Source organism: Ambystoma mexicanum, chromosome 1p, assembly GCF_040938575.1.
Source record: "Ambystoma mexicanum isolate Mex_15411 chromosome 1p, UKY_AmexF1_1, whole genome shotgun sequence".
Classification (NCBI taxonomy): domain Eukaryota; kingdom Metazoa; phylum Chordata; class Amphibia; order Caudata; family Ambystomatidae; genus Ambystoma; species Ambystoma mexicanum.
The window spans coordinates 26,734,272-26,761,140 of record NC_090921.1 but is presented as its reverse complement, the minus strand read 5'-3'; the positions used below and the strand labels follow the sequence as shown (position 1 = coordinate 26,761,140).

At 55.1% G+C, this 26,869-nt stretch overlaps 1 protein-coding gene across 2 annotated transcripts in view; it reads right to left on the bottom strand.

Moving 5' to 3' along the window:
* Positions 1–20,915, bottom strand: part of LOC138564707 (zinc finger protein 420-like) — a 94,483-nt gene extending 73,568 nt beyond the window's left edge. The window contains exon 1 of one of the 2 annotated variants that reach the window (XM_069642927.1): positions 20,786–20,915. The gene's annotated coding sequence lies outside the window, so the exon portion shown is untranslated. Of the gene's footprint in view, positions 1–20,758 lie in introns of both variants that reach the window. The other variant, XM_069642930.1, reaches the window with a different exon arrangement.
* Between the last annotated feature and the right edge of the window lie 5,954 nt (positions 20,916–26,869).

The following is a 26,869-nucleotide window of genomic DNA, read 5'->3' as shown; positions in this document are numbered from 1 at the left end:
TACTCCCCCCAAACATCCCCCCTGCTCTCTTCCCCACATTACCCCTCCTGTTCTCCCACAGTCCCACCTGCTCTGTCATACGCAACACACCCCCTGCTGGCCCTACACACACAGTACACACCCCTGCTCTCCCATCCTACATGCTCCCCTGCTCTCCCACACACAGGCCACACCTGCTCCCCCCCCACACAACCGCCTGCTCTCTCCCCCACACTTCCCCTCCTGTTCTCCCACACAGTTCCCCCTGCTCTGCCATACACAGCACACCCCCTGCTGGCCCTACACATAGCACACACCCTGCTGGCCACACACACACACACACAGCACACACCCCTACTCTCCCACCCTACATGCTCCCCTGCTCTCCAACTCACAGGTCACACCTACTCCCCCCAAACAACCCCCCTGCTCTCTCCCCCACATTACCCCTCCTGTTCTCCCACAGTCCCCCCTGCTCTGCCATACACAGCACACCCCCCGCTGGCCCTACACACAGCGCACACCCTGCTGTCTCCACACACAGCACACACCCCTGCTCCCCCCCCTACATGCTCCCCTGCTCTCCCACGCACAGGTCACACATGCTCCCCCCCCCCACAGAACCCCCTTTGCTCTCCCCCACACTTCCCCTCCTGTTCTCCCACTTAGCTCCCCCTGCTCAGCCATACACAGCACACCCCCTGCTGGCCCCACACGCACAGCACACACCACTGCTCCCCCACCATACATGCTCCCCTGCTCTCCCACACACAGGTCACACCTGCTCCCCCCCACACAACCCCCTGCTCTCTCCCCCACGCTTCCCCTCCTGTTCTCCCACAGTCCCTCATGCTCTGCCATACACAGTACAGCCCCAGCTGGCCCTACACATAGCACACACCCTGCTGGCCCCACACACACAGCACACACCCATGCTCCCCCACTCTCCCACACACAGGTCACACCTGCTCCCCCCACACAACCCCCCTGCTCTCTGCCCCACACTTCCCCTCCTGTTCTCCCACAGTCCCTCCTGCTCTGCCATACACAGTACAGCCCCTGCTGGCCCTACACATAGCACACACCCTGCTGTCTCCACACACAGCACACACCCCTGCTCCCCCCCTACATGCCCCCCTGCTCTCCCACGCACAGGTCACACCTGCTCCCCCCCCACAGAACCCCCTTTGCTCTCCCCCACACTTCCCCTCCTGTTCTCCCACTTAGCTCCCCCTGCTCAGCCATACACAGCACACCCCCTGCTGGCCCCACACGCACAGCACACACCACTGCTCCCCCACCATACATGCTCCCCTGCTCTCCCACACACAGGTCAAACCTGATCCCCCCCCACACAACCCACCTGCTCTCTCCCCAACACTTCCCCTCCTGTTCTCCCACATAGCACACACCCTGCAGGCCCCACACATACAACACACCTCTGCTCACCCACCCTACATGCTCCCCTGCTCCCCCCTACACTTCCACTCCTGTTCTCCCACACAGTTCCCCTTGCTCAGCCATACACAGCACACCCCCTGCTGGCCCTACACATAGCACACACACCTGCTCTACCCCCTACATGCTCGTCTGCTCTCCCACACACAGGCCACACCTCCCCCCCACAAAACCCCCCTGCTCTCTCCCCCACATTTGCACTCCTGTTCTCCCACAGTCCCCCCTGCTGGCCCTGCATATAGCACACACCCTGCTGGCCCCACACACACAGCACACATCCCTGCTCTCCCACCCTACATGCTACCCTGCTCTCCCACACACAGGTCACACCTGCTCCCCCCAAACAACCCCCCTACTCTCTTCCCCACATTACCCCTCCTGTTCTCCCACAGTCCCACCTGCTCTGCCATACACAGCACGCCCCCTGCTGGCCCTACACATAAAGCACACCCTGCTGGCCCCACACACATAGCGCACACACCGGCTCTACCCCCTTCATGCTCCTCTGCTCTCCCACACACAGGCCACACCTGCTCCCCCCACATAACCCCCCTGCTTTCTCCCCCACACTTCCACTCCTGTTCTCCCACAGTCCCCACTGCTGGCCCTACACATAACACACACCCTGCTGGCCACACACACACACACAGCACACACCCCTGCTCTCCCACCCTACATGCTCCCCTGCTCTCCCACACACAGGTCACACCTACTCCCCCCAAACATCCCCCCTGCTCTCTTCCCCACATTACCCCTCCTGTTCTCCCACAGTCCCACCTGCTCTGTCATACGCAACACACCCCCTGCTGGCCCTACACACACAGTACACACCCCTGCTCTCCCATCCTACATGCTCCCCTGCTCTCCCACACACAGGCCACACCTGCTCCCCCCCACACAACCGCCTGCTCTCTCCCCCACACTTCCCCTCCTGTTCTCCCACACAGTTCCCCCTGCTCTGCCATACACAGCACACCCCCTGCTGGCCCTACACATAGCACACACCCTGCTGGCCACACACACACACACAGCACACACCCCTACTCTCCCACCCTACATGCTCCCCTGCTCTCCCACTCACAGGTCACACCTACTCCCCCAAACAACCCCCCTGCTCTCTCCCCCACATTACCCCTCCTGTTCTCCCACAATCCCACCTGCTCTGCCATACACAGCACACCCCGTGCTGGCCCTACACATAACACACACACTGCTGGCCCCACACACACAGCACACACCCCTGCTCTCCCACCCTACATGCTCCCCTGCTCTCCCACACAAAGGTAACACCTGCTCACCCCCACACAACCCCCCTGCCCTCTCCCCCACATTACCCCTCCTGTTCTCCCACAATCCCACCTGCTCTGCCATACACAGCACACCCCGTGCTGGCCCTACACATAACACACACACTGCTGGCCCCACACACACAGCACACACCCCTTCTTTCCCACCCTACATGCTCCCCTGCTCTCCCACACACAGGTCACACCTGCTCACCCCCACACAACCCCCCTGCCCTCTCCCCCACACTTCCCCTCCTGTTCACCCACAGTCCCCATTGCTCTACCATACACATCACACCCCTGCTGGCCCTACACATAGCACACACCCTGCTGCCCCCCCACACACAGCACACACTCCTGCTCTCCCCCCTACATGCTCCCCTGCTCTTCCACACACAGGTCACACCTGCTCCCCCCCACACAACCCCACGCTCTCTCCCCCACACTTCGCCTCCTGTCTCCCACAGTCCCCCCTGCTGGCCCTACACATAGCACAGACCATGCTGGCCCCACACACACAGCACAACAGCACACGCCCCTTCTCTCCCCCCTACATGCTCCCCTGCTCTCCCACACAGTCAGACCTGCTCCCCCCACACAACCCCCCTGCTCTCTCTCCCACACTTCCGCCTGCTGGCCCTACACACATAGCCCACACCCTGCTGACCCCACACACACAGCACACACACCTGCTCTCCCACCCTACATGCTCCCCTACACAAAGGTCACACCAGCTCCTGGCAACAGAACCCCGCTATTCTCTACCCCACACTTACCCTCCTGTTCTCGCACAGCCCCCCCCCCCGCTCTGCCGTACACAGCACAACCCCTGCTGGCCCTATACATAGCACACAACCTGCTGGTCCCACACACAGAGCACACACCCCTGCTCTTCCCCCCCTACATGCTCCCCCGCTCTCCCACACACAGGTCACACCTGCTCCCCCCCACAACCCCCCTGCTCTCTCCCCCACATTTCCCCTCCTGCTCTGCCATAGACAGCACACCACCTGCTGGACGGACGGACACGCGCACACACACACACACACACACACATCCCTGCTCTCCCACCCTACATGCTCCACTGCTCTCACACACACAAGTTACACCTGCTCCCCCCCACACAACCCCCCTGCTCTCTCCCCCACACTTCCCCTCCTGTTCTTCCACAGTCCCCCCTGCTCTCCCATACACAGCACACCCCCTGCTCTCCCATACACAGCACAGCACATCCCCTGCTCTCCCATACACAGCACACCCCTGCTCCTCTACAGAGCAAAGCACACACCCCTGCTCCTCCACACACAGCACAGCACCTCCCCTGCTCCCCCACACACAGCACAGCACACCCCTGCTCCTCCACACACAGCACACCCCCGGCTCCTCCACACACAGCACAGCACATCCCATGCTCCTCTACACACAGCACAGCACATCCCCTGCTCCTCTACACACAGCACATTCCCTGCTCTCCCATACACAGCACACCCCTGCTCCTCTACAGAGCATAGCACACACACCCTGCTCCTCTACAGAGCATAGCACACACACCCTGCTCCTCTACAGAGCATGGCACACACACCCTGCTCCTCTACAGAGCATAGCACACACCCCTGCTCCTCTACAGAGCATGGCACACACACCCTGCTCCTCTACAGAGCATAGCACACACACCCTGCTCCTCTACAGAGCATAGCACACACACCCTGCTCCTCTACAGAGCATGGCACACACACCCTGCTCCTCTACAGAGCATAGCACACACCCCTGCTCCTCCACACACAGCACAGCACACCCCTGCTCCTCCACACACAGCACCTCCCCTGCACCTCCACACAGAGCACAGGACAACCCCTGCTCCTCCACACAGAGCACAGCACACCCCCTGCTCCTCCACACAGAGCACAGCACATCCCCTGCTCCTCCACACAGAGCACAGCACACCCCCTGCTCCTCCACACAGAGCACAGCACACCCCCTGCTCCTCCACACAGAGCACAGCACACCCCCTGCTCCTCCACACACAGCACCTCCCCTGCTCCTCCACACACAGTACATCCCCTGCTCCTCCACACACACCTCCCCTGCTCCTCCACACACAGCACCTCCCCTGCTCCTCCACACACAGCACCTCCCCTGCTCCTCCACACACAGCACCTCCCCTGCTCCTCCACACACACAGCACAGCACCTTCCCTGCTCCTCCACACACACAGCACAGCACACCCCCTGCTCCTCCACACACACAGCACAGCACACCCCCTGCTCCTCCACACACAGCACAGCACATCCCCTGCTCCTCCACACACAGCACATCACACCCCCTGCACCTCCACACACAGCACCTCCCCTGCTCCTCCACACACAGCACAGCACACCCCTGCTCCTCCACACACAGCACCTCCCCTGCACCTCCACACAGAGCACAGGACAACCCCTGCTCCTCCACACAGAGCACAGCACACCCCCTGCTCCTCCACACAGAGCACAGCACATCCCCTGCTCCTCCACACAGAGCACAGCACACCCCCTGCTCCTCCACACAGAGCACAGCACACCCCCTGCTCCTCCACACAGAGCACAGCACACCCCCTGCTCCTCTACACACAGCACATCCCCTGCTCCTCTACACACAGCACATCCCCTGCTCCTCTACACACAGCACAGCACATCCCCTGCTCCTCCACACACAGCACATCCCCTGCTCCTCCACACACAGCACATCCCCTGCTCCTCCACACACAGCACACACCCTGCTCCTCCACACACAGCACATCCCCTGCTCCTCCACACACAGCACATCCCCTGCTCCTCCACACACAGCACACCCCCTGCTCCTCTACAGAGCAAAGCACGCCCCTTGCTCCTCCACACACAGCACATCCCCTGCTCCTCTACAGAGCATAGCACACACCCCTGCTCCTCCACAACCAGCACACCCCCTGCTCCTCTACAGAGCATAGCACACACCCTGCTCCTCTACAGAGCATAGCATACACCCTGTTCCTCCACACACAGCACAGCACATCCCCTGCTCCTCTACACACAGCACATCCCCTGCTCCTCTACACACAGCACAGCACATCCCCTGCTCCTCTACACACAGCACAGCACATCCCCTGTTCCTCTACACGGAGCACAGCACACCCCCTGCTCCTCCACACACAGCCCCTGCTCCTCCACACACAGCACCTCCCCTGCTCCTCCACACACACCTCCCCTGCTCCTCCACACACAGCACCTCCCCTGCTCCTCCACACACAGCACACCCCCTGCTCCTCCACACACAGCACAGCACATCCACTGCCCCTCCACACACAGCACAGCACACACCCTAATCTTCCACACACAGCACAGCACACCCCCTGCTCCTCCACACACAACACCTCCCCTGCTCCTCCACACAGCACACCCCCTGCTCTACCATACACAGCACACACCCTGCTCCTCTACACACAGCACAGCACATTCCCTGCCCCTCCACACACAGCACAGCACACCCCCTGCTCCTCTACACACAGCAAAGCACATCCCCCGCTCCTCCACACAGAGCACAGCACACCCCCTGCTCCTCCACACAGAGCACAGCACACCCCCTGCTCCTCCACACAGAGCACAGCACACCCCCTGCTCCTCCACACACAGCACACCCCCTGCTCCTCCACACACAGCACACACCCTGCTCCTCTACACACAGCACATCCTCTGCTCCTCTACACACAGCACATCCCCTGCTCCTCCACACAGAGCACAGCACACCCCCTGCTCTCCCATACACAGCACACACCCTGCTCCTCTACACACAGCACCCCTTGCTCCTCCACACAAAGCACATCCCCTGCTCCTCCACACACAGCACAGCACACCCCCTGCTCCTCCATACACAGCACGTCCTCTGCTCTCCCATACACAGCACACACCCTGCTCCTCTACACACAGCACCCCCTGCTCCTCTACACACAGCACCCCCTGCTCCTCTACACACAGCACATCCCCTGCTCCTCCACACACAGCACATCCCCTGCTCCTCCACACAGAGCACAGCACACCCCCTGCTCCTCCACACAGAGCACAGCACACCCCCTGCTCCTCCACACAGAGCACAGCACACCCCCTGCTCCTCCACACACAGCACATCCCCTGCTCCTCTACACACAGCACACACCCTGCTCCTCTACACACAGCACCCCCTGCTCCTCTACACACAGCACATCCCCTGCTCCTCCACACACAGCACATCCCCTGCTCCTCCACACAGAGCACAGCACAACCCCTGCTCCTCCACACAGAGCACATCCCCTGCTCTCCCATACACAGCACACACCCTGCTCCTCTACACACAGCACCCCCTGCTCCTCTACACACAGCACCCCCTGCTCCTCCACAGAGCAAAGCACACCCCCTGCACATCCCCTGCTCCTCTACAGAGCAAAGCACACCCCCTGCTACTCTACAGAGCAAAGCACACCCCCTGCTACTCTACACACAGCACAACACACCCCTGCTCCTCCACACACAGCACAGCACACCCCCTGCTCCTCCACACACAGCACAGCATACCCCTGCTCCCCTACACACAGCACAGCACACCCCCTGCTCCTCCACACACAGCACAGCACACCCCCTGCTCCTCCACACACAGCACACCCCTGCTCCCCCACACACAGCACAGCACACCCCCTGCTCCCCCACACACAGCACACCGCTGCTCCTCCACACACAGCACACCCCTGCTCCTCCACACACAGCACACCCCCTGCTCCTCCACACAGCACACCCCTGCTCCTTCACACACAGCACACCCCTGCTCCTCCACACACAGCACAGCACACCCCTGCTCCCCACACACAGCACAGCACACCCCTGCTCCCCCACACACAGCACAGCGCACCCCCTGCTCCTCTACATAGCAAAGCACACCCCCTGCTCCTCTACAGACCATAGCACACACCCTGGTCCTCCACACACAGCACAGCACATCCCCTGCTCCTCTACACACAGCACAGCACATCCCCTGCTCCTCTACACACAGCACAGCACATCCCATGCTCCTCTACACACAGCACAGCACATCCCCTGCTCCTCTACACACAGCACATTCCCTGCTCTCCCATACACAGCACACCCCTGCTCCTCTACAGAGCATAGCACACACACCCTGCTCCTCTACAGAGCATAGCACACACACCCTGCTCCTCTACAGAGCATAGCACACACCCCCTGCTCCTCTACAGAGCATAGCACACACACCCTGCTCCTCTACAGAGCATAGCACACACCCCTGCTCCTCCACATACAGCACACCCCCTGCTCCTCCACACACAGCACCTCCCCTGCTCCTCCACACAGAGCACAGCACACCCCCTGCTCCTCCACACAGAGCAAAGCACACCCCCTGCTCCTCCACACACAGCACCTCCCCTGCTCCTCCACACACAGCACCTCCCCTGCTCCTCCACACACAGCACAGCACCTCCCCTGCTCCTCCACACACACAGCACAGCCCCTCCCCTGCTCCTCCACACACACAGCACAGCACACCCCCTGCTCCTCCACACACAGCAGAGCACATCCCCTGCCCCTCCACACACAGCACAGCACACCCCCTGCTCCTCCACACACAGCACCTCCCCTGCTCCTCCACACACAGCACACCCCCTGCTCCTCCACACACAGCACACCCCCTGCTCCTCTACACACAGCTCCCCACTGATCTTCATCACACAGCTCCCCACTAATCACACAGCTCCCCACTGATCACACAGCTCCCCACTGATCATCATCACACAGCTCCCCACTAATCACACAGCTCCGCACTGATCTTCATCACACAGCTCCCCAATGATCTTCATCACACAGCTCCCCACTAATCACACAGCTCCCCACTGATCTTCATCACACAGCTCCCCACTGATCTTCATCACACAGCTCCCCACTAATCACACAGCTCCCCACTGATCACACAGCTCCCCACTGATCATCATCACACAGCTCCCCACTAATCACACAGCTCCGCACTGATCTTCATCACACAGCTCCCCACTGATCTTCATCACACAGCTCCCCACGGATCTTCATCACACAGCTCCCCACTAATCACACAGCTCCCCACTGATCTTCATCACACAGCTCCCCACTGATCACACAGCTCCCCACTGATCATCATCACACAGCTCCCCACTAATCACACAGCTCCGCACTGATCTTCATCACACAGCTCCCCACTGATCTTCATCACACAGCTCCCCACTGATCTTCATCACACCGCTCCCCACTGATCTTCATCACACAGCTCCCCACTGATCTTCATCACACAGCTCCCCACTGATCTTCATCACACAGCTCCCCACTGATCTTCATCACACAGCTCTCCACTGATCATCATCACACAGCTCCCCACTAATCACACAGCTCCCCACTGATCTTCATCACACAGCTCCCCACTAATCACACAGCTCCCCACTGATCTTCATCACACAGCTCCCTACTGATCTTCATCACACTGCTCCCCACTGATCTTCATCACACAGCTCCCCACTAATCACACAGCTCCCCACTAATCACCACACAGCTCCCCACTAATCACACAGCTCCCCACTGATCTTCATCACACAGCTCCCCACTGATCACACAGCTCCCCACTGATCTTCATCACACAGCTCCCCACTAATCACACAGCTCCCCACTGATCTTCATCACACAGCTCCCCACTGATCTTCATCACACAGCTCCCCACTAATCACACAGCTCCCCACTGATCTTCATCACACAGCTCCCCACTGATCACACAGCTCCCCACTGATCATCATCACACAGCTCCCCACTAATCACACAGCTCTGCACTGATCTTCATCACACAGCTCCCCACTGATCTTCATCACACAGCTCCCCACTGATCTTCATCACACCGCTCCCCACTGATCTTCATCACACAGCTCCCCACTGATCTTCATCACACAGCTCCCCACTGATCTTCATCACACAGCTCTCCACTGATCTTCATCACACAGCTCCCCACTAATCACACAGCTCCGCACTGATCTTCATCACACAGCTCCCCACTGATCTTCATCACACCGCTCCCCACTGATCTTCATCACATAGCTCCCCACTGATCTTCATCACACAGCTCCCCACTAATCACACAGCTCCCCACTGATCTTCATCACACAGCTCCCCACTGATCACACAGCTCCCCACTGATCATCATCACACAGCTCCCCACTAATCAAACAGCTCCGCACCGATCTTCATCACACAGATCCCCACTGATCTTCATCACACAGCTCCCCACTGATCTTCATCACACAGCTCCCAACTGATCTTCATCACACAGCTCCCCACTAATCATCACACAGCTCCCCACTAATCACCACACAGCTCCCCACTGATCATCATCACACAGCTCCCCACTAATCACACAGCTCCCCACTGATCTTCATCACACAGCTCCCCACTAATCACACAGCTCCCCACTGATCTTCATCACACAGCTCCCCACTAATCACACAGCTCCCCACTGATCTTCATCACACAGCTCCCCACTGATCACACAGCTCCCCACTGATCATCATCACACAGCTCCCCACTAATCACACTGCTCCGCACTGATCTTCATCACACAGCTCCCCACTGATCTTCATCACACCGCTCCCCACTGATCTTCATCACACAGCTCCCCACTGATCTTCATCACACAGCTCCCCACTAATCACACAGCTCCCCACTGATCTTCATCACACAGCTCCCCACTAATCACACAGCTCCGCGCTGATCTTCATCACACAGCTCCCCACTAATCACACAGCTCTGCACTGATCTTCATCACACAGCTCCCCACTGATCTTCATCACACAGCTCCCCACTAATCACACAGCTCCCCACTCATCATCATCACACAGCTCCCCACTGATCACACAGCTCCCCACTCATCATCATCACACAGCTCCCCACTAATCACACAGCTCCGCACTGATCTTCATCACACAGCTCCCCACTAATCATCACACAGCTCCCCACTGATCTTCATCATACAGCTCCCCACTGATCTTCATCACACAGCTCCCCACTGATCTTCATCACACAGCTCCCCACTAATCACACAGCTCCCCACTGATCTTCATCGCACAGCTCCCCACTGATCACACAGCTCCCCACTAATCACACAGCTCCGCACTGATCTTCATCACACAGCTCCCCACTAATCATCACACAGCTCCCCACTAATCACCGCACAGCTCCCCACTGATCATCATCACACAGCTCCCCACTAATCACACAGCTCCCCACTGATCTTCATCACACAGCTCCCCACTAATCACACAGCTCCCCACTGATCTTCATCACACAGCTCCCCACTGATCTTCATCACACAGCTCCCCACTGATCTTCATCAAACAGCTCCCCACTGATCTTCATCACACAGCTCCCCACTAATCACACAGCTCCCCACTAATCACCACACAGCTCCCCACTGATCATCATCACACAGCTCCCCACTAATCACACAGCTCCCCGCTGATCTTCATCACACAGCTCCCCACTAATCACACAGCTCCCCACTGATCTTCATCACACAGCTCCCCACTAATCACACAGCTCCCCACTGATCTTCATCACACAGCTCCCCACTGATCTTCATCACACAGCTCCCCACTGATCTTCATCACACAGCTCCCCACTAATCACACAGCTCCCCACTAATCACACAGCTCCCCACTGATCTTCATCACACAGCTCCCCACTGATCTTCATCACACAGCTCCCCACTAATCACACAGCTCCCCACTGATTTTCATCACACAGCTCCCCACTGATCACACAGCTCCCCACTGATCTTCATCACACAGCTCCCCACTAATCACACAGCTCCCCACTGATCTTCATTACACAGCTCCCCACTGATCTTCATCACACAGCTCCCCACTAATCACACAGCTCCCCACTGATCTTCATCACACAGCTCCCCACTGATCACACAGCTCCCCACTCATCATCATCACACAGCTCCCCACTAATCACACAGCTCCGCACTGATCTTTATCACACAGCTCCCCACTAATCACACAGCTCCGCACTGATCTTCATCACACAGCTCCCCACTGATCTTCATCACACAGCTCCCCACTAATCACACAGCTCCCCACTGATCTTCATCACACAGCTCCCCACTGATCACACAGCTCCCCACTCATCATCATCACACAGCTCCCCACTAATCACACAGCTCCGCACTGATCTTCATCACACAGCTCCCCACTAATCACACAGCTCCGCACTGATCTTCATCACACAGCTCCCCACTAATCATCACACAGCTCCCCACTAATCACCGCACAGCTCCCCACTGATCATCATCACACAGCTTCCCACTAATCACACAGCTCCCCACTGATCTTCATCACACAGCTCCCCACTAATCACACAGCTCCCCACTGATCTTCATCACACAGCTCCCCACTGATCTTCATCACACAGCTCCCCACTGATCTTCATCACACAGCTCCCCACTAATCATCACACAGCTCCCCACTGATCATCATCACACAGCTCCCCACTAATCACACAGCTCCCCACTGATCTTCATCACACAGCTCCCCACTAATCACACAGCTCCCCACTGATCTTCATCACACAGCTCCCCACTAATCACACAGCTCCCCACTGATCTTCATCACACAGCTCCCCACTGATCTTCATCACACAGCTCCCCACTAATCACACAGCTCCCCACTGTTCTTCATCACACAGCTCCCCACTGATCTTCATCACACAGCTCCCCACTAATCACACAGCTCCCCACTAATCACACAGCTCCCCACTGATCTTCATCACACAGCTCCCCACTGATCACACAGCTCCGCACTGATCTTCATCACACAGCTCCCCACTGATCTTCATCACACAGCTCCCCACTGATCTTCATCACACAGCTCCCAACTAATCACACAGCTCCCCACTGATTTTCATCACACAGCTCCCCACTGATCACACAGCTCCCCACTGATCTTCATCACACAGCTCCCCACTAATCACACAGCTCCCCATTGATCTTCATCACACAGCTCCGCACTGATCTTCATCACACAGCTCCCCACTAATCACACAGCTCCCCACTGATCACACAGCTCCCCACTCATCATCATCACACAGCTCCCCACTAATCACACAGCTCCGCACTGATCTTTATCACACAGCTCCCCACTAATCACACAGCTCCGCACTGATCCTCATCACACAGCTCCCCACTGATCTTCATCACACAGCTCCCCACTAATCACACAGCTCCCCACTGATCTTCATCACACAGCTCCCCACTGATCACACAGCTCCCCACTCATCATCATCACACAGCTCCCCACTAATCACACAGCTCCGCACTGATATTCATCACACAGCTCCCCACTAATCACACAGCTCCCCACTGATCATCACACAGCTCACCACTAATCATCACACAGCTCCCCACTAATCACCGCACAGCTCCCCACTGATCATCATCACACAGCTTCCCACTAATCACACAGCTCCCCACTGATCTTCATCACACAGCCCCCCACTAATCACACAGCTCCCCACTGATCTTCATCATACAGCTCCCCACTGATCTTCATCACACAGCTCCCCACTGATCTTCATCAAACAGCTCCCCACTGATCTTCATCACACAGCTCCCCACTAATCATCACACAGCTCCCCACTAATCACCACACAGCTCCCCACTGATCATCATCACACAGCTCCCCACTAATCACACAGCTCCCCACTGATCTTCATCACACAGCTCCCCACTAATCACACAGCTCCCCACTGATCTTCATCACACAGCTCCCCACTAATCACACAGCTCCCCACTGATCTTCATCACACAGCTCCCCACTGATCTTCATCACACAGCTCCCCACTAATCACACAGCTCCCCACTTATCTTCATCACACAGCTCCCCACTGATCTTCATCACACAGCTCCCCACTAATCACACAGCTCCCCACTAATCACACAGCTCCCCACTGATCTTCATCACACAGCTCCCCACTGATTACACAGCTCCCCACTGATCATCATCACACAGCTCCCCACTAATCACACAGCTCCGCACTGATCTTCATCACACAGCTCCCCACTGATCTTCATCACACAGCTCCCCACTGATCTTCATCACACAGCTCCCCACTAATCACACAGCTCCTCACTGATTTTCATCACACAGCTCCCCACTGATCACACAGCTCCCCACTGATCTTCATCACACAGCTCCCCACTAATCACACAGCTCCCCACTGATCTTCATCACACAGCTCCCCACTGATCTTCATCACACAGCTCCCCACTAATCACACAGCTCCCCACTAATCACACAGCTCCCCACTGATCTTCATCACACAGCTCCCCACTGATCTTCATCACACAGCTCCCCACTAATCACACAGCTCCGCACTGATCTTCATCACACAGCTCCCCACTGATCTTCATCACACAGCTCCCCACTGATCTTCATCACACAGCTCCCCACTAATCACACAGCTCCCCACTAATCACACAGCTCCCCACTGATCTTCATCACACAGCTCCCCACTGATTACACAGCTCCCCACTGATCATCATCACACAGCTCCCCACTAATCACACAGCTCCGCACTGATCTTCATCACACAGCTCCCCACTGATCTTCATCACACAGCTCCCCACTGATCTTCATCACACAGCTCCCCACTAATCACACAGCTCCTCACTGATTTTCATCACACAGCTCCCCACTGATCACACAGCTCCCCACTGATCTTCATCACACAGCTCCCCACTAATCACACAGCTCCCCACTGATCTTCATCACACAGCTCCCCACTGATCTTCATCACACAGCTCCCCACTAATCACACAGCTCCCCACTAATCACACAGCTCCCCACTGATCTTCATCACACAGCTCCCCACTGATCTTCATCACACAGCTCCCCACTAATCACACAGCTCCGCACTGATCTTCATCACACAGCTCCCCACTGATCTTCATCACACAGCTCCCCACTGATCTTCATCACACAGCTCCCCACTAATCACACAGCTCCCCACTGATCTTCATCTCACAGCTCCCCACTGATCACACAGCTCCCCACTGATCATCATCACACAGCTCCCCACTAATCACACAGCTCCCCACTGATCTTCATCACACCGCTCCCCACTGATCTTCATCACACCGCTCCCCACTGATCTTCATCACACAGCTCCCCACTGATCTTCATCACACCGCTCCCCACTGATCTTCATCACACAGCTCCCCACTGATCTTCATCACACCGCTCCCCACTGATCTTCATCACACCGCTCCCCACTGATCTTCATCACACAGCTCCCCACTAATCACCACACAGCTCCCCACTGATCATCATCACACAGCTCCCCACTAATCACACAGCTCCCCACTGATCTTCATCACACAGCTCCCCACTAATCACACAGCTCCCCAATGATCTTCATCACACAGCTCCCCACTGATCACACAGCTCCCCACTGATCTTCATCACACAGCTCCCCACTAATCACACAGCTCCCCACTGATCTTCATCACACCGCTCCCCACTGATCTTCATCACACAGCTCCCCACTAATCATCACATAGCTCCCCACTGATCTTCATCACACAGCTCCCCACTGATCACACAGCTCCCCACTGATCTTCATCACACCGCTCCCCACTGATCTTCATCACACCGCTCCCCACTGATCTTCATCACACAGCTCCCCACTAATCATCACACAGCTCCCCACTGATCTTCATCACACCGCTCCCCACTGATCTTCATCACACAGCTCCCCACTGATCTTCATCACACCGCTCCCCACTGATCTTCATCACGCAGCTCCCCATTAATCATCACACAGCTCCGCACTGATGTTCATCACACAGCTCCCCACTGATCTTCATCACACAGCTCCCCACTGATCTTCATCACACAGCTCCCCACTAATCACACAGCTCCCCACTGATCACACAGCTCCCCACTGATCTTCATCACACAGCTCCCCACTAATCACACAGCTCCCCACTGATCTTCATCACACAGCTCCCCACTAATCACACAGCTCCCCACTGATCTTCATCACACCGCTCCCCACTGATCTTCATCACACAGCTCCCCACTAATCATCACACAGCTCCCCACTGATCTTCATCACACAGCTCCCCACTGATCACACAGCTCCCCACTGATCTTCATCACACCGCTCCCCACTGATCTTCATCACACCGCTCCCCACTGATCTTCATCACACAGCTCCCCACTAATCATCACACAGCTCCCCACTGATCTTCATCACACCGCTCCCCACTGATCTTCATCACACAGCTCCCCACTGATCTTCATCACACCGCTCCCCACTGATCTTCATCACACAGCTCCCCATTAATCATCACACAGCTCCGCACTGATCTTCATCACACAGCTCCCCACTGATCACACAGCTCCCCACTGATCTTCATCACACCGCTCCCCACTGATCTTCATCACACCGCTCCCCACTGATCTTCATCACACAGCTCCCCACTAATCATCACACAGCTCCCCACTGATCTTCATCACACAGCTCCCCACTAATCACACAGCTCCCCACTGATCACACAGCTCCCCACTGATCATCATCACACAGCTCCCCACTAATCACACAGCTCCGCACTTATCTTCATCACACCGCTCCCCACTGATCTTCATCACACAGCTCCCCACTGATCTTCATCACACCGCTCCCCACTTATCTTCATCACACCGCTCCCCACTTATCTTCACACCGCTCCCCACTGATCTTCATCACACCGCTCCCCACTGATCTTCATCACACAGCTCTCCACTGATCTTCATCACACCGCTCCCCACTTATCTTCATCACACCGCTCCCCACTGATCTTCATCACACCGCTCCCCACTGATCTTCATCACACAGCTCCCCACTAATCACACAGTTCCCCACTAATCACACAGCTCCCCACTGATCTTCATCACACAGCTCCCCACTGATCACACAGCTCCGCACTGATCTTCATCACACAGCTCCCCACTGATCACACAGCTCTGCACTGATCTTCATCACACAGCTCCCCACTGATCTTCATCACACCGCTCCCCACTGATCTTCATCACACCGCTCCCCACTGATCACACAGCTCCCCACTGATAATCATCACACAGCTCCCCACTAATCACACAGCTCCGCACTGATCTTCATCACACAGCTCCCCACTGATCTTCATCACACAGCTCCCCACTGATCTTCATCACACAGCTCCCCACTAATCACACAGCTCCTCACTGATTTTCATCACACAGCTCCCCACTGATCACACAGCTCCCCACTGATCTTCATCACACAGCTCCCCACTAATCACACAGCTCCCCACTGATCTTCATCACACAGCTCCCCACTGATCTTCATCACACAGCTCCCCACTAATCACACAGCTCCCCACTAATCACACAGCTCCCCACTGATCTTCATCACACAGCTCCCCACTGATCTTCATCACACAGCTCCCCACTAATCACACAGCTCCGCACTGATCTTCATCACACAGCTCCCCACTGATCTTCATCACACAGCTCCCCACTGATCTTCATCACACAGCTCCCCACTAATCACACAGCTCCCCACTAATCACACAGCTCCCCACTGATCTTCATCACACAGCTCCCCACTGATTACACAGCTCCCCACTGATCATCATCACACAGCTCCCCACTAATCACACAGCTCCGCACTGATCTTCATCACACAGCTCCCCACTGATCTTCATCACACAGCTCCCCACTGATCTTCATCACACAGCTCCCCACTAATCACACAGCTCCTCACTGATTTTCATCACACAGCTCCCCACTGATCACACAGCTCCCCACTGATCTTCATCACACAGCTCCCCACTAATCACACAGCTCCCCACTGATCTTCATCACACAGCTCCCCACTGATCTTCATCACACAGCTCCCCACTAATCACACAGCTCCCCACTAATCACACAGCTCCCCACTGATCTTCATCACACAGCTCCCCACTGATCTTCATCACACAGCTCCCCACTAATCACACAGCTCCGCACTGATCTTCATCACACAGCTCCCCACTGATCTTCATCACACAGCTCCCCACTGATCTTCATCACACAGCTCCCCACTAATCACACAGCTCCCCACTGATCTTCATCTCACAGCTCCCCACTGATCACACAGCTCCCCACTGATCATCATCACACAGCTCCCCACTAATCACACAGCTCCCCACTGATCTTCATCACACCGCTCCCCACTGATCTTCATCACACCGCTCCCCACTGATCTTCATCACACAGCTCCCCACTGATCTTCATCACACCGCTCCCCACTGATCTTCATCACACAGCTCCCCACTGATCTTCATCACACCGCTCCCCACTGATCTTCATCACACCGCTCCCCACTGATCTTCATCACACAGCTCCCCACTAATCACCACACAGCTCCCCACTGATCATCATCACACAGCTCCCCACTAATCACACAGCTCCCCACTGATCTTCATCACACAGCTCCCCACTAATCACACAGCTCCCCAATGATCTTCATCACACAGCTCCCCACTGATCACACAGCTCCCCACTGATCTTCATCACACAGCTCCCCACTAATCACACAGCTCCCCACTGATCTTCATCACACCGCTCCCCACTGATCTTCATCACACAGCTCCCCACTAATCATCACATAGCTCCCCACTGATCTTCATCACACAGCTCCCCACTGATCACACAGCTCCCCACTGATCTTCATCACACCGCTCCCCACTGATCTTCATCACACCGCTCCCCACTGATCTTCATCACACAGCTCCCCACTAATCATCACACAGCTCCCCACTGATCTTCATCACACCGCTCCCCACTGATCTTCATCACACAGCTCCCCACTGATCTTCATCACACCGCTCCCCACTGATCTTCATCACGCAGCTCCCCATTAATCATCACACAGCTCCGCACTGATGTTCATCACACAGCTCCCCACTGATCTTCATCACACAGCTCCCCACTGATCTTCATCACACAGCTCCCCACTAATCACACAGCTCCCCACTGATCACACAGCTCCCCACTGATCTTCATCACACAGCTCCCCACTAATCACACAGCTCCCCACTGATCTTCATCACACAGCTCCCCACTAATCACACAGCTCCCCACTGATCTTCATCACACCGCTCCCCACTGATCTTCATCACACAGCTCCCCACTAATCATCACACAGCTCCCCACTGATCTTCATCACACAGCTCCCCACTGATCACACAGCTCCCCACTGATCTTCATCACACCGCTCCCCACTGATCTTCATCACACCGCTCCCCACTGATCTTCATCACACAGCTCCCCACTAATCATCACACAGCTCCCCACTGATCTTCATCACACCGCTCCCCACTGATCTTCATCACACAGCTCCCCACTGATCTTCATCACACCGCTCCCCACTGATCTTCATCACACAGCTCCCCATTAATCATCACACAGCTCCGCACTGATCTTCATCACACAGCTCCCCACTGATCACACAGCTCCCCACTGATCTTCATCACACCGCTCCCCACTGATCTTCATCACACCGCTCCCCACTGATCTTCATCACACAGCTCCCCACTAATCATCACACAGCTCCCCACTGATCTTCATCACACAGCTCCCCACTAATCACACAGCTCCCCACTGATCACACAGCTCCCCACTGATCATCATCACACAGCTCCCCACTAATCACACAGCTCCGCACTTATCTTCATCACACCGCTCCCCACTGATCTTCATCACACAGCTCCCCACTGATCTTCATCACACCGCTCCCCACTTATCTTCATCACACCGCTCCCCACTTATCTTCACACCGCTCCCCACTGATCTTCATCACACCGCTCCCCACTGATCTTCATCACACAGCTCTCCACTGATCTTCATCACACCGCTCCCCACTTATCTTCATCACACCGCTCCCCACTGATCTTCATCACACCGCTCCCCACTGATCTTCATCACACAGCTCCCCACTAATCACACAGTTCCCCACTAATCACACAGCTCCCCACTGATCTTCATCACACAGCTCCCCACTGATCACACAGCTCCGCACTGATCTTCATCACACAGCTCCCCACTGATCACACAGCTCTGCACTGATCTTCATCACACAGCTCCCCACTGATCTTCATCACACCGCTCCCCACTGATCTTCATCACACCGCTCCCCACTGATCACACAGCTCCCCACTGATAATCATCACACAGCTCCCCACTAATCACACAGCTCCGCACTTATCTTCATCACACCGCTCCCCACTGATCTTCATCACACAGCTCCCCACTGATCTTCATCACACCGCTCCCCACTTATCTTCATCACACCGCTCCCCACTTATCTTCACACCGCTCCCCACTGATCTTCATCACACCGCTCCCCACTGATCTTCATCACACAGCTCTCCACTGATCTTCATCACACCGCTCCCCACTTATCTTCATCACACCGCTCCCCACTGATCTTCATCACACCGCTCCCCACTGATCTTCATCACACAGCTCCCCACTAATCACACAGTTCCCCACTAATCACACAGCTCCCCACTGATCTTCATCACACAGCTCCCCACTGATCTTCATCACACAGCTCCCCACTGATCACACAGCTCCCCACTCATCATCATCACACAGCTCCCCACTAATCACACAGCTTCCCACTGATCTTCATCACACAGCTCCCCACTAATCACACAGCTCCCCACTAATCACACAGCTCCCCACTGATCTTCATCACACCGCTCCCCACTGATCTTCATCACACAGCTCCCCACTGATCACACAGCTCCCCACTAATCACACAGCTCCCCACTGATAATCATCACACAGCTCCCCACTAATCACACAGCTCCCCACTGATCATCATCACACAGCTCCCCACTGATCTTCATCACACAGCTCTCTGCTGCCCTCACTCCCACAGCACTCCCACAGCCCTCCCCCATACCTCCCAGGCAGCTCCATTGCTACACACCTGACGCCGGGGCCGGGGGCAGCAGCTGGTGCAAGTCTCGTCTCGCGAGAGTTGGCAGATGAGGTCAGAGAATGACGACACTGCAGGCTCGCATGAGACATACACTGCAGTGTCTGGAGCCTGTGCTGCCTCTGCCGTTACTGCCCCGGAAGTACACCAGTGCTTCCTGCTTCCGCTCTCCCAAGAATCGCGAGAGCAGCCGGATAGGCGCGCCCTCTGCTGGAGCATTGCGGGAACTGCAGCCTGATTGGAAGATTGATAACCTGCTTCAGGGTTCAGCAGCTGGAACTAAGGACTCTCTTCAAGACTTTCTTAAATGCCCCAATACCCGCACCACAAGACAATCAGATTATACTGCTCCGAGGAGCCCCACCAGACGGGGGGTTGAAGAAGCTAGAAGCTGTGTATAAAATAGCCCTGCCCTGTAAAACAAAAACAATCATCTGCATTGGGGCGGATTCTGACCTTTCAACTCACACTAGAGGCGATGATGATGTCACAGCGTCATTCACCTTTGGCCCGCCCCCATTTGTAATTTAAACAATTTGTAATGGCTCTTAACACCTGGCTTAATTGCAATGCAAATGGTTTGTCCTTGGGAGGTGATGGTCACATTTTCTAACTGCAAACATGACCTTCACGACCCCAGCAACAAATCTTTAGCACTGGAATGAAGCAGGTGTCAGAGTGTTAGCAGGAAGACTGGAACAGCAGTGGCAGCGGCTAGACTTGCAGGCTCAAAAGAAATCTTGAGTCGCGGGGCCGCCCAGAGAAAGAAAACTGCAGGCGACAGCGCTGTGGTGTGTAGATGACCAGTTTAGTTTCAAGAGTGGCTCTTGCTGTCTCCCATGAGTCACACTCCAGGGAACAAACCTGAGCAGGGCAGGGGGTGCATCATTCATGCTGTGGCCTGTTCACCGTCATGTTTCCGGTCACTGTTGCAGTGCAAGGGCTGAGCAGGACAGGGGAAGCACCATTTGTGCCATGCTCTGTTCACCTTCATGTTTCAGGTCTTTGTTGCAGTGCGAGGGCTGAGCAGGGCAGCGGTGCACCAATCGTGCCGGGCCCTGTTCACCTGCATGTTTCCGGTCACTGTTGCAGTGCAAGGGCTGAGCAGGACAGGGGAAGCACCATTTGTGCCATGCTCTGTTCACCTTCATGTTTCAGGTCTTTGTTGCAGTGCGAGGGCTGAGCGGAGCAGAGGGTGCACCAATCGTGCCGGGCCCTGTTCACCGTCATGTTTCCGGTCACTGTTGCAGTGCGAGGGCTGAACAGGACAGGGGGTGCATCAATCGTGCCATGCCCTGTTCACCTTGATGTTTCCTGTCACTGTTGCAGTGCAAGGGCTGAGCAGGGCAGGCGGTGCACCATTTGTGCCATGCTCTGTTCACCTTCATGTTTCAGGTCTTTGTTGCAGTGCGAGGGCTGAGCGGAGCAGGGGGCGCACCATTCGTGCCATGCCCTGTTCACCTTGATGTTTCCGGTCACTGTTGCAGTGCAAGGGCTGAGCAGGACAGGGGAAGCACCATTTGTGCCATGCCCTGTTCACCTTGATGTTTCCGGTCACTGTTGCAGTACAAGGGCTGAGCAGGACAGGGGGTGCACCATTCGTGCTATGCCCTGTTCACCTTCATATTTCCGGTCACTGTTGCAGTGCAAGGGCTGAGCAGGACAGGGGGTGCACCATTCGTGCCATGCCCTGTTCACCTTGATGTTTCCGGTCACTGTTGCAGTGCAAGGGCTGAGCAGGACAGGGGAAGCACCATTTGTGCCATGCCCTGTTCACCTTGATGTTTCCGGTCACTGTTGCAGTGCAAGGGCTGAGCAGGACAGGGGGTGCACCATTCGTGCCATGCCCTGTTCACCTTGATGTTTCCGGTCACTGTTGCAGTGCAAGGGCTGAGCAGGACAGGGGAAGCACCATTTGTGCCGTGCCCTGTTCACCTTGATGTTTCCGGTCACTGTTGCAGTGCAAGGGCTGAGCAGGACAGGGGGTGCACCATTCGTGCCATGCCCTGTTCACCTTCGTATTTCCGGTCACTGTTGCAGTAAAAGGCTGAGCAGGGCAGGGGGTGCACCAATCGTGCCATGCCCTGTTCACCTTCATGTTTCCTGTCACTGTTGCAGTGCAAGGGCTGAGCAGGGCAGGTGGTGCACCATTTGTGCCATGCCCTGTTCACCTTCATGTTTCAGGTCTTTGTTGCAGTGCGAGGGCTGAGCGGAGCAGAGGGTGCACCATTCGTTCCAGGCCCTGTTCACCTTCATGTTTCAGGTCACTGTTGCAGTGCGATGGCTGAGCAGCGCAGGTACGAGGATTGAGCGGATGCTTTAGCCACTACTCGTCCCCATATTCCAGTCGCCAACACCACCACAGTACTTCGATTTTGCCAAGTGTTTACCAGCAGCTTGACTATTTAGAGTAACCTTTGACTGGCGGTAGTGTGCTTCACCTGATCTACACGTGCAAGTAGGTTGTCTGCTCGAGCTGCGCTGGACACACACGTGGACTAGTGGTACTAGCACACTAGGCTACACAGCACTCTTGTACTTAGGACACTCATGCATGTGTGCTCTTAATCGTGCCAGCTGCGGTGGCCTCTTTCCCATCTCAGAAGTGCTGCGTCTGCCTTCCAAACACCACCATCCTTGGACCTATTGAACGCACAATCTCTAGGAGCATGAGGAGAGAGATGGTTGCACATCTATAGGAGCATGATGAGAGAGACGGTCGCGCATCTCTCCGAGCATGATGAGAGAGATGGTCGCGCATCTCTAGGAGCATGAGAGAGATGATCGTGCATCTCTAGGAGTATGATGAGAGAGACGGTCGTGCATCTCTAGGAGCGTGATGAGAGAGACGGTCGTGCATCTCTAGGAGCATGATGAGAGAGACGGTCGTGCATCTCTAGGAGCATGATGAGATATGATATGGCATTTATAACGCACCTATACACAAGTGTTTCAAGGCGCGACGAGGCAAGGGAGGGGAACAAAGGGAGGACAGACAACGATCCTACTAGGCCAGGTGTCATTCAGATCGCGCAAGTGCGAGGCAAGGGGGCAGAGACAGTGCAGTACATGGGAATAGATAAAACAATAAGTAAGTAATGGCCATCATATGGCAAGTGCATGGGTAAGTGCAGACATCAGGTGTAAAGGGCTGGTAGAGGACTGTAGGGATACAGAAACAGTCCCCAAGTGCGGGGGGTGCCAGGTGGGTAGTGCAGGTGTGTGACGCTGGCGGGGGAGCGACCAGAGTTCAAGATCAGAGGGTGTCCAGGTAACTGGCGCAGTTCCAGTAACACCCAGAAGGTCAGGAGAGGAGGAGAAAAAGCAGAAGCAAAGAGAAAGGTTTTGAGGTGCTCCCGGAACCGGAAAGAGATAGTCGCGCACCTCTAGGAGCATGATGAGAGAGACGGTCGCGCATCTCTAGGAGCATGATGAGAGAGACGGTCGCACATCTCTAGGAGCATGATGAGAGAGTGGGTCGCGCATCTCTAGGAGCATGATGAGAGAGACGGTCGCGCATCTCTAGAAGCATGATGAGAGAGATGGTTGCGCATCTCTAGGAGCATGATGAGAGAGCAAGATAACCCCCAGAGGCAGGTGGGCGATATTTAGTGGAGACGCAGTAGAATTTCATGAAGGTGTGCGTGGACCTCCATGTAGAAGCCCTGAAAATGTCCAGCATGGGCACACCAGACAGGAACGCCGTCATCGAAGCGATCGCTCTGGTGGAGTGGGCCCTCACGCAGCCGGGCAGCGGTCGGTTAGCCAACTGATTACAGTGCGTGATGCAGCCGGAGAGCCATCTTGAAATGGAAGCCTTGGACAAGGTCTTTGTGATGTTGAAATAGATTGGAGGGACAGGGCCTCCATGTCCTTGTCCTCTACTCCCTTATCATGTGTGTTCTGTGTTGTTTTCTACACAGGTGTCAATGTAGGACTCCTGGCAGTGCAGCTCTTCCTCTTTTTGGTTGTGGTGAACAGACCCTTGGGATACCCTTATGGCACCAGGGGTGGGCATACAACCCTGTACACCTAGTGTATGTTTTTGGGCACCCGTGTGTGGGCCACAGAGAAGGGTATGGGCTGGTGGCAGCTCCATGCTGAATTTTTAAGGTGCTCAGAGTATCCTCTATTTTGGTATAACCAGACCCTGCCATAGGAATCAGTTGATTCCTAATGGGAGACAAGATGGCCCCTGGGGCCTCTTGGTTTCTATTTATTTATTTATTTATATATATGTTTATAAAGCGCCGCAGCCCATAGGCATCAGGGCGCTGACAAAGAGACATGGACGACAGTAAGGGAAACAGAACATGTTAATAAATACAGTCAGTCTGTGTTTGACCAATGTGTTTTTTCATTTTTTTCTGTATTTCAGATAGTTGGGCTCGAGTCTAAGGTGGAGTGGGAGTCCGTTCCATTTGGTGGTGGCTCTACTGGGGAAGGCTTGACCTAGACCGCTGTCTTTATTTATGTGTCCGGCTTTAACTAGCCCTTTGTTTTCGGACCTTAATGTCCGTCCAGGTACATAAGGGCTGATTTGCTTTTTGAGATATTCCGGGGCAGTTCCGTGTAAACAATGATGGACCAAGGACATTAACTTGAATGTAATTCGGTCTTCAAAAGAAAGCCAATGGAGGGATTTTCTCTCATTGGTGATGTGATCTCTTTTTGATTTGCGATCGTCCTCATGGCATTATTCTGGATGATTTGGCACTGGACCCTAGGATTAGGGAGTTCCTTTAATCTAGCCTGGAGAGTACAATAGCTCTAGCACTAATAGAGCTGTTGTAGAGGAGGTCCCAAGCACGACCCACACTCAAAGCGCCCATTTCGAAGTACCAGGAACGCTCACGCCGAGATACGTGACGTACGATGAGCAAATAAACCAGCAGAGAGCCACAGTAGGGCTCTGCCCGGTACCGATTAGACCGACAGCACCCATTGAAGTACCAACACTAAAGAAACCTTGGACAGTAAGGTACCCATTGAGAAAACCATATTGACAAGTGAGACAGAATGACGATTGTCAAAACGTGATGCCTGAAGAAGCCACAAAAGTCCTAAAAGAGGACGAATGGTGACGTCACAAGTACCCAGACTGACTCGCAGATAAAGAAAACGACGACCTTTGAATGACAAAAAGAGACGAAAGACCATGGATAAGTGACATCCTGAGTTGAAGTTAAAAGGACGATGTCAAGTATAAGAAGCTTATGCCATAAGAGCGATGAAGACATGCAACCAGTTTACACGTGTACATATGCATGGAAATGCAAGAAAGCTGAGGAAATCGTGTGGCTTGCTATGCTTAGTAGGAAATTAGATGCGGCAAGCGCCACGTATACATATCTACCTCAAAAGGAGCACTTTATATGACTTCTATGTCCACTTTGCAAAATGGTAGAACCAACCGCATGTTACCAGAGGCCCCAGGAGCGAAGGCCCTCAAACACGGGAATCGAATGCCAAGGACAGAAACAAAACTCAGAGGCATGAGGCCCGTGCAAAGAAACCAAGGTCATCTTAAACTGACACAGGCTAATACAATTTATGACATCAAGAGCGGAGTATCCTGTTCAAAGGAGTCGAGATAAGCAGCAGAAGGCACTTGGTGGACAGAAAGCTAAAATCAAATACACAAATTACATGGAGATGGAGACGATTTCACGGTGCCTAAGACACGTGACCTGCCAAGCAAGAAGAGTTGGGGCCTTCACACCTACGCGCAGCCTTGAGCCATGCACAGATATCCGAGTTCTCCCAGACAGAGAGGCAGCATTGAGGCCTACAAATTAGAAACTAATTGACACATGGCCACTGGGTCAGTGATGGATGATGGTACTGTTTGGTGGGAGGCTAGGGGAACCGACGGGCACCCTGCACCTGGCTGACCATTCTGCATGCTGCTAGGCAAAGTGGAAAAGTACAAGGTGACGTATCAACCCGATCACAATTCACCAAGTAATCTAGGATCCTATAGCCTGTAGAACCAATGAGACGTCGTACTCTTTGTGATGTTTACAGTAGTCATTCTGAACGAAGGACTTAGATGCCCCACTTGATGCTAGTTAC